Below are 9214 nucleotides of genomic sequence, written 5' to 3' on the forward strand. Positions count from 1 at the left end.
GGCTGGGGCTCCTCGGGGTGGCTCGTAGAGTTTGCCGGCGTGTTGCGGCCACTGGAGCGGTGCGGGACGGCTGGGGCGGGGGTCGGGTCCCTTGGGGCTGGCGGCGGCGTGGCCGGTAACCGGCGCCTCAGAACGGGGCGGTTTGATCCTGCCGTAGGCTTTTGCCAGCCGATCTGACAAAAAAAAGAAAAAAAACAAACAAAAAAAACCCCAACCCAGCCCAAACCAGAAAATAAAAAGCGTGATTTTCCCGGCTGGAAGGCGGTGGGTTTGTGGCGGGGTCACGAGTGGAGCAGCTTGTGCCGTCCTGCCCCGGCCGCGGGGCCCGGCGCTGCCTCCGCCTTCCCCGGGCCCGGGGGGCGCGGGACCCCGGCGGGTGTCGGGGGGAGCTGCCCCGGTTCAGGTTGTCACAGAATCGCTGGGCTTTGGCGGTTGTGCGAGTTCTAAGAGAGACTGGCGTGGGGCGTCCTCGGAACAGCCATGTTGGAGTTGTCCTGGGTGTGCGTGGAGGGAGTGGTGCGGGGCTGATCTCCCCGCGCTGGTGGCAGCCCGGGCTGTGGGGTGTGAAGCAGAAATCACTTCCTAGGTCACTGAGCACAGGGCTCGTCCTGCACGCTCCGGAGTCACCGAATTTCCCAGCACTGCTTTGCATATTGTGGGTAAAATAATTTATCGTTGTCACTTTTATGGCTGCGCATTGCTTAGACTAGTTTATGCGTAAACGTACTAGTAAACTTTCATGGCTTCTGTGCATTTCTTAATGAAGATTTAAGATCCCATTTTAACAACTACACACAGATACTATTTAAAATAGAAATGTATAGGTGGTATGTACGCTTTCATCACTATCCGTAAAAAGTTTTAGTAGCATAGTGGACTTGGTGCATACTATTTAGAATGCAATGTTTTGTCTTTGGCCTATAAAAATGAGGCTAGGGCTTAGCCAGCTGCACACCTGGGTGCCTAAAATGAGTGGTCTGTGCTGAGGGCGCCTTCAGAGTGATTGTGGGCTGCCAGAAGAGGTCCTTTCTCACCAGGGCTGGTTGCAGGATAGAGACTTCTATGACTTCTACGAAAATTACAGAAATAGGCTCCTGAACAAATCATGGAGGTGACACAAAAACCGTCTATGTAGCGGAAAGGAGACAAATTGCATGGTGCTTGGTTTAGGTTAGCATATTATTAAAAGTTTTCTCATAAAGTGCTGTTTTAAGAGTCACTGTAGATCGTTTTTTTCTTTTCTTCTTTCTGTAGCTTGCAGAAACAAATTCAAAGCCCTTAAGGGCTTGGGGCAGGAGGAGTCTGAATTTTAACAGTTGAGTGTTGTGCAAATTGCCTTCCTTAATTTTGAGGCTAAAAAAGAAAGTTTTCTACAGCTTTTATGTGGTCTTTTAGATATGGATGGACTGGAACTGATAAAAGTCAGGGCAGTGTAAATCTGCAGCATCTTGGGAAAAGTCTTCCAAGCCAACACTGGAGCTGTTCAGTAGGGAGGATCCCAAAAGGCCGAATGGAGAAGACAACAGCAGGTGGCCTGAGTGTGAGGCAGAGGCGGTGGGGAAGGAGCGAGGAGCCAGGGGATCCCTACGCGTCCCAGGCCTCTGCTGCCCGGGAAGCAGCTGGGTTAACAGTGTGTGTGTGGGGAGCAGATGTGTGCCCTGTGGTGACTGGTGACAGGGTCACTGTGCCCCACTGTTCAGCTGGTGCTCTGAACTGACCACAATAGTTTAGGAATGAGTAAGTTGCTTTTTATCTAGGAAATGCTTCTTGACAGTCGGGTTTCCCCTTGACGTAGTAACAATTAATAGTAAGTAATTGTATGTTATTGATGTTACATTACTCATATTGCAATCTATTACTAATACTTAACACTTCATTAATCCCCTGCCTGATACTCCTCTTCCTTGGGCACGAGGGGAGAACAGACTTCTTTCTTTTTGTCCCGGGTCCCTTCGTATAAGGCATTTCTTCCTTCTTTCATTTTCTGAAACCCAGTTTACTGAGGGTCTGAGACTTGTCAAGTAGCTCCTGTTAGTCAGTGCTGATGAAATACCATTTATGAGTTACTTTAAGAGGCTCATATCAGAGTTTTAGGTTGTGTAATACGAAGCATTGTTAATAAGTTAATGAATGTAATGAATTTAACAGCAAGGCTATTTCAGAATAGATATGTAATGTTCTGTTAACAGTGCTGCAGTATGGATAGGCTTTTTTACTAGCTATTAGAATTATACGCGTTACATATCTGTCAGATTCAAACTGCTTAAACACACCACACTCCCCAAGGGTGTACCCCTTGCAAATTGAGCATCTTGGGGAGCTAGCTCTAGGTTTTGCAAAGGACTTAGGCTTCTGGGAACTGGAGTGAGTGGCAGTAGTGATGCCAAAAGGCACGAGTGGTGACACCTTGTTAGGCTGCAGTAATGAAACTGTGGTAGATCTCCCATGTTGATACAGGTGTTGCCCTCAAAATGCTCTTCTGTAGTCTTTGAGGATACTGTTTTATTGCAGTGCTTTAAAGGCAAAATTATGTAGCATTATAATTCTTTTGTAGAAATCTCTATAATTCTATCTGAAGCAGCTGTATCCTTCTGTAGTAAAGGAGGTATAAAGGTTGAGGTGCTGCAGTTAGAAGGGTTCTTTTGTTTTACACACATCTCTCTTCTGGTGACTTCTTACCTCCATCCAGCAACATACTGACCATTGGGTTATGAAGGCTATTTATAAGGTTTATTTCTCAGAGATGGGGAAAGAACAATTAATCTGGGTTGAGGTTTGATATAGAAAACAAGTTCTCCATTTGCAGGGAATGGTAGAAGTGTGGGGGCTAGTGACTGGTACAGGCAGAGTGAAGGCCCTCTCTATCTATCTTTGTGCTGAACAAGGGTATGTGCAGTGCAGCTGAAGACTGCAAAATTAAATCTGGCAAAAATATGGAGAGTTCTGTCTTTTCAAAGTTACAGATGGTGCATGGGGAAGTTAGTTATGGTGGCTCTGATATTGGAAAAGACTTTTTAGTTCAGAAATCTTAGCAAACTGGATGTGACAAAGTATGAAACACCCTTTTAAATTTATCTCGGATGTCAATGCAAAACAGTTAATGTTGTGAGGAGTGAAAAGGAAAGTGAAAATCAACAACTTCCCCAAACATTTTTGGTTTATGTAAGGAGAGGTAGAAAGCTGTGGCTTGACATGGGGATAATATTACTTCATTGTTTGTGTTGACTTAAACAGAAAGGAGTTACTGAAGTATAAGAGTTTCAATGAAACTAATTTTTCTGTAGACTGTGAGGGTAGGCATTGGAAGATATTCTGTTATCTTATTGCCTTGATTGCTTGGTGGGTCTTGGGGGTGTTTAAACTGCGTAAACAAAGACTTTTCCAGGTTCAAAGTTGTCTTTGTACCATAAGCAGACAGAAATAGGCATGTGAAGTGTTGTGTTGAAATTTAATATGTGGGTATGTTTTTAATGAGTGCAGATAAAGCAAGCAGAGACAGTTAAAGATGTTTAAAAGAAACAAAACCAAAACCGATAGAAAAAGGAGACTGTAGATGAAATGTGCAGTAGATTCTCAAACTTCACTCCCAAATGTGACTGGTATGGCTTGGAAGCTAATTTTTGGGCATGGAAGGATCCTGCTGTTTCCTGTTCAGAAGTGGTTAATGGAATCATGAGGCATATGCTGTTGCCTCTTATTTAAAAAAAACAACCAACTAACCAACCAAAAAAACCAAAGAAAAACAAACCACCAAAAAAACCCCAACCAACCAAAAAAGCCCCAAAAAACCCCAAGACAACAAAGAAAACTGTCTATTGTGTTTTCCCTCCTGTGGTACACTTGTTCTTTATGTCTTCATTGGGTATTTAAAGTAACATGGTTTCAAGGGGTTCTTCAGGCTGGTTGTTCTCCCATTGTCCAGGACTATTAGTGCCATATCTGGATGCTTCCTGATTTCTTAATTAGGCTTAGACCAATGGAGAGATGGGGTAACTCCATGTCAGGCAGTAGTCCACTGTTGGTTGTCCCAGTCCTGACCCTCCACCTCACTTCTAGGGAACAGCCTGTAGAGATGTTTGTCTCAGTGGCAGTACTCCAGGGGGGAGGCAGCAATCCATACCTCCTCTTATTCATGAAGCTAGAAATGCTTCAGAAAAATGAACTGGGACTTGGTCCCATACTAAAAGAAGAGAGATGATTGAGCATAAAGCCTAGACTGTCTGGGGCTTATACTTCTTAGAGAAGTTAAGAGGGTTGGAGCTCGCATGTTCTGATGGGGTACTCCATGATAAAAACATGATGTGGCTAGCAGGTAGTTGAAGACTTACATACCTGGCCAGTGCTGTGGGACTTGGAGTGATCTTCAGCAGAGAACCTTGAAATAATAGTAGTAGTATCCTAGAAACAAGCATGAGGATTTTTTTTGTGTGTGTGTTGTGTTTTGTTTTTCTGTCACATACTGGGAATGCTAATCTGGCTGTGGGTGAGCTTTACTGAACTGGATTTCACAGGATTATCCAATAATTACTGTTTGCCTATGATTCAGATGTTAACCCTAGTTAGAGATGAGGAGTGTCGCAGTGTGCTGGGAGTATAGCACAAGGGGGTGATGATCTTGCCCCTGAAAACTTTGGTTTTTGGGAAGGACTAGGCTGACTGTATTTGGAGGAAGCAAAACTCTCTTGTCATTAATTCAGTACAGTTTTTTTCCATTTTAACCCTCCCACCAGCAAGTGCATTACGTATGGAAGTGGAGGTGAGATGCAGAGGATCACAGGGAAGAACCTGGGTCATACCCTGTGCAGCTTGCTCCCAGAAGTGCCCAAACTGGATGTCAGGTAGCGGCAGGTGGTGTCACCGTGATTAGAAAAGGCAATGGCCTGCTCTTCTCTGTGTCTTCAAACTTCGGATGGGAGGAGTTGAACCTCACACATCACTGCTCTTGTGCTGTAACTTTCTCTGTTTCCTTTGCCCTAGTATGCGTGGAAAGAAGTTGTGTGATAGCGGTTACACTGGGGTTTCTATCGTTCTAGCTGATAAGCTGGAGAGTTTGGAGCTGTGTGGTGTGGACCTTCCAGTGCTATATCTTAGGAAGCTGTTTTTCTGAGTGACCTTATATCTAGGACTAGAGAGGCAGGAAAAAAGCCACTCGGGTGATAATTGCTTTTAAGTTAATTAGTTAATGCTTGTATAACACAGAATGTTTGATTCATTTATTTAATATGATGGTTAAAGCATAGTTTTCTGTGAAGAACCACCTCTCAATTGGGCGGACAGGTAAAAACCTCAAGTCTTACCTTTATAAAATTGGAAATTCATTCTTTTTTTTTTTTAAATGCATCTCACATAGCAACCTCTTGGAGTCATTGCTGGCAAACTAGTGAGGGAATCTGCTTCTTGTGAGCTCTACCGTCCTACTTAAATAGAGCGTGCAGTCTCTGCAAGTACTTGGTGACATTTATTATTCAGTTGGTCTTTTATTTTCATACTGTTCCAGTCAAGGCCTAGGAAAACTACTATTGTAATGGTGAGGAATCCAAGTCCTGTTTTGTGACATCTGGTGCTGTGTGTTTGTAGATTATGTTGTTTAATTTTTAGTGCAAGTGTCTTTTCCTGAAGGTTTTTCTTCAACCAATTGTCTAAGGGGGGAGTCTTAAAGTTTGATCAACATCACAGCTGTGTAATGGCTGAAATGCTTACTGTCCAGAAGCATACTAAGTTTTTCAAAGTCAGTCCTAGCATTAGGATAGTCTTAAAAGATTTTTTTGGTGGCTTTTGTTGTGTTTGGGTGGGATTATTTTTGTTTGTTTTTTTTACCTTATGTGTCTTAGCAATAGCAGTTCCATTAGTAATTCAAATAGATGAACTTTCTGATGGGCATAAGATTCTTCCTGCCCTTCTAGGGTACTATATTAAGCTACGTTTCAATTAACCTTTCATACCCTGATTTTTCGGTCTTTTAAGTTATCTTGGGGATTTGCAACTCTGGCAGCTGCTATAAATTCTGAAGTGTGCTGCTGTAGAGCATACTCTGCTTTCCCTCTTGGGAAGATGGGGCTTTGTTCTGAAGGGGCAAATAGGGGGAATTGCCATTGTAATGGATCTGTTAACTTCAGTACTTTAAAGTGTTTAAACGTGGTTTGGACTGCCTTTTTAGCTCTGAGATTCTGGCCGTGTGGCAGGAAAGCTTATTTTTGTGGCAGGTGTTATGAATGTAGGTGGTGCAGGGTCATTTCTGTCCTGACTGTGGCATGGCAGTCTCATACATGGCAAGCCACTTGGCAACCGATAATCATTATTGGTTTTCTTCATTAGTGTAGTGGTTATGTAGCATGTGACTTGCAGCTCTTTGCAGTATCTACTGGTTTATTTTCAGTTGGAATCTAGCTCAGTTGTTCAGGTGGATTAGGAGCTGAAGGGTTGTGTAGAAAGCGAATTTGTGGAATTTGAGTTGGGATTGGTCATGTTGATTTTTTCAGAGTGTAACATTACAGAATCTGTATTCACACGTGGCTGTAAAGGTCACGCCTGTTACTAGGTCTCAAACAGTTTTGCTTTGATAATATTTGAGTAGCAGAAATGGTTTGTTCAAGTTCAAAAGATAAAGGGAGAAAAGAACAGTGCAAGTACTTGAAGCTTTGTTGTTTGGGTGAGAGTACAGTAATACCCAGGCAGCCCCAGCAAGAGGCACACCTGCCTTAGCTCAGTGTAGCTTTAGCGTGGTGGGTGGTGAGATGCTGAGCCCAGTTCTGATCTCTGGGTGATGTGCTGTAGTGCTGGGGACTGATCTTCAGGCTTTTCAACCCTAACGAAGGCAGGGAACAACTCGAAACAAGAGCATTGCTTTGCCTGTTACAGGAGGCAGCTGTATTCTGTGTAATGAAAAAGAAAACAAAGCAGGAAGCAGTTTGGGTATTTGCATGTGATCCTAGACTTACATGCAGGTAAAAATAGCTTTTTGTTTAACATAGCACACAAAATGAATGCTTTAACTGCAGTTTTGTTAGATAACTAGTGTACTGACTGAACTTTGGTGGTACTTTAGGAGGACAGTCGTTCTTGCTGTGCTCTCCAGAGCTGTGTGTGCCTCTTACACAGATGGAGAAGCAACAAGGTCAGCAAACGTCTGGAGCCCACCAAAGGTGTCTGTTGTACAGCTAAGACCAGGCTCGCTCTTACAGACACGGCGTCTAATGCTCTTTGATTGTCAGGTTATGAGTCTGTGCATCCCCTAAGGATGCTCCTTTCTGCATTGCTAGGTGCATGAACATGTGTATTACGCCTCCATTAACTGCACTAATCGTTCCACTCTTGTTCAAAAACGCTGTCAACGTAACTTCCGTGTGCCCAGAAGTAGTTAAATACTGAGCAAGTGCTTTGGAATCTAGTAATTCTAATTTAATTTTTGGGGGATAGTGGCCAAGAGTCAGATGATTATATAGGAGAAGCAACTTGATTTGTAGCGGTATCATGTTATTATGATGCACAAACTCAGGCCATTGTCCCTTTGCCAAATTTTGACGAAAGACAGATGTAACAAACGTGTAAATGTTAATGCCATCTACTTGCTTTTTTTTCTTGGGGATGCGTGTTGATAAAGTATGCTAATGTTCCAGTAGTCATACAAGGGGGTGTGTGCATGCAGGTGTTCTTACTATGAGACTCCTGGGCACTCTCAAAGGGTAAGGGGCATGTAATAATAGAGGCTGTATTTGCTTTGTCTGTGAAAGAGACTTGGCCTGGCTTTAAAAGAACTTTTGCAGGATCTTATTTTGGGTGTATTGTGTTTTGTTGGTTCACCTGACAGTTTATTTTTTATTATACCTCAGTATTTTGCATGTCAACACAGAAAAGAAAAACTTTGTTAGGCAATAAAAGTAGAATTCATTTTCAGACAGGTGTTAACTAGAAACCAGTGACTCTGGGAAGAGAATGTTTATTTCTCTGGGCTTTTGTTAGTATAATATTAGAGCTGTCAGTCATTCACTAGAGTGTTGCCCATATGGAAGTATTTGTACAGTTCTGGAGAACTGGAGTTAACGCCAGAGGTGGGACCGGGTCTCTGCAGAGCAGTGTAATTACAGGCTTCCTTTCCATTCGCATCTGGGAAGAATGAGCATGGATGTATATTAATATATACATGTTAGCTGTGTGAACTTAGACATCTCTCTAGCTGTGGATGTTGGTTTGGTTTAGCTGTAAATGTGTGCACATGTCCTGTCTGACCGTCTTGCTTCTTGCTCTAAAGAGATTTCTCTTTGAGTGCAGGGGAGAAGGGTTTGAGGTGATCAGTCAGGTTGTGCTTCTTGTCTCTGGCGTTGCCTTGGTGCACAGTGTTCTCTTGAAGTCTTAGTTCTTGAAACTGTTTAATTTCTTAACCTTGGGCTATATTTTCCTTGTTGTGGCTATTTTTTGCCTCCATAATAGCCTAGATAAGTAGGCTATTCCCACAGTCGAATGAGTTGCTGATTGTAAGCAGAGCTGTGTTAACTGACACTATGAATGCTCTGTGCCTGGCAAAATGTGGAGTGTAAAAGCTTCAGGTGTGGTTCTAGTAAACAGATTTTATTCTGCATTTGGAACTAACCAGGAACACAGACATGGTCAGTCACCTAATTGTAACTTGATTACCTAAGATGCTGTCCTTCTCTGAAGAAATTGTTAAATTTGCAGGCACATGTTTTGCAATGGAAATTTTTTGTCATGTATTTCTGTAGGTTTAGTTTAAAAGCTGTTAATACACTGGAAGAATAGCTGCTTCCTGAAATGTTTAGAACATTTGCCTCTTTCTAAAACCTTAAGCAGCAAGTCTGAGGCTAATTTGCAGATCCCGGTGATGCTAAGTAGCAGTTCACTGAAGCAGGTCATGTCTTCTCCAGCCTGTCGTTCTGCCGCAGGGGGAGGTGGCTTCTCCTGTGTTTCTCTCTGCAGTTTAAGAAGTGAGGCTGTGAATGAGAAACACCTGTTCTCCTGAAGGGCTAGGTTCTGGTTTTTCTCCTCATCATTGTCTAGCTGCTGACAAGGAAGGGAGGTGAATTCCTCTTCTGCTCTCCTGATTGTCTTGGGAATGGATTTCAGTCTCTTGAATGTTTGTCTGCCAGTAAAGAAGGTAGGAACCTTTCCCTTCCTCTCTGATTCACAGGTTCCTTACTCACGCTTGTCTAGGTTGCTTACTTCTTACTGGTAGCAGTGGGATGTCCTTGGTATGGGTGAG

The sequence above is a fragment of the Calidris pugnax genome, unplaced genomic scaffold, assembly GCF_001431845.1.
Source record: "Calidris pugnax isolate Ruff unplaced genomic scaffold, ASM143184v1 scaffold72, whole genome shotgun sequence".
Classification (NCBI taxonomy): domain Eukaryota; kingdom Metazoa; phylum Chordata; class Aves; order Charadriiformes; family Scolopacidae; genus Calidris; species Calidris pugnax.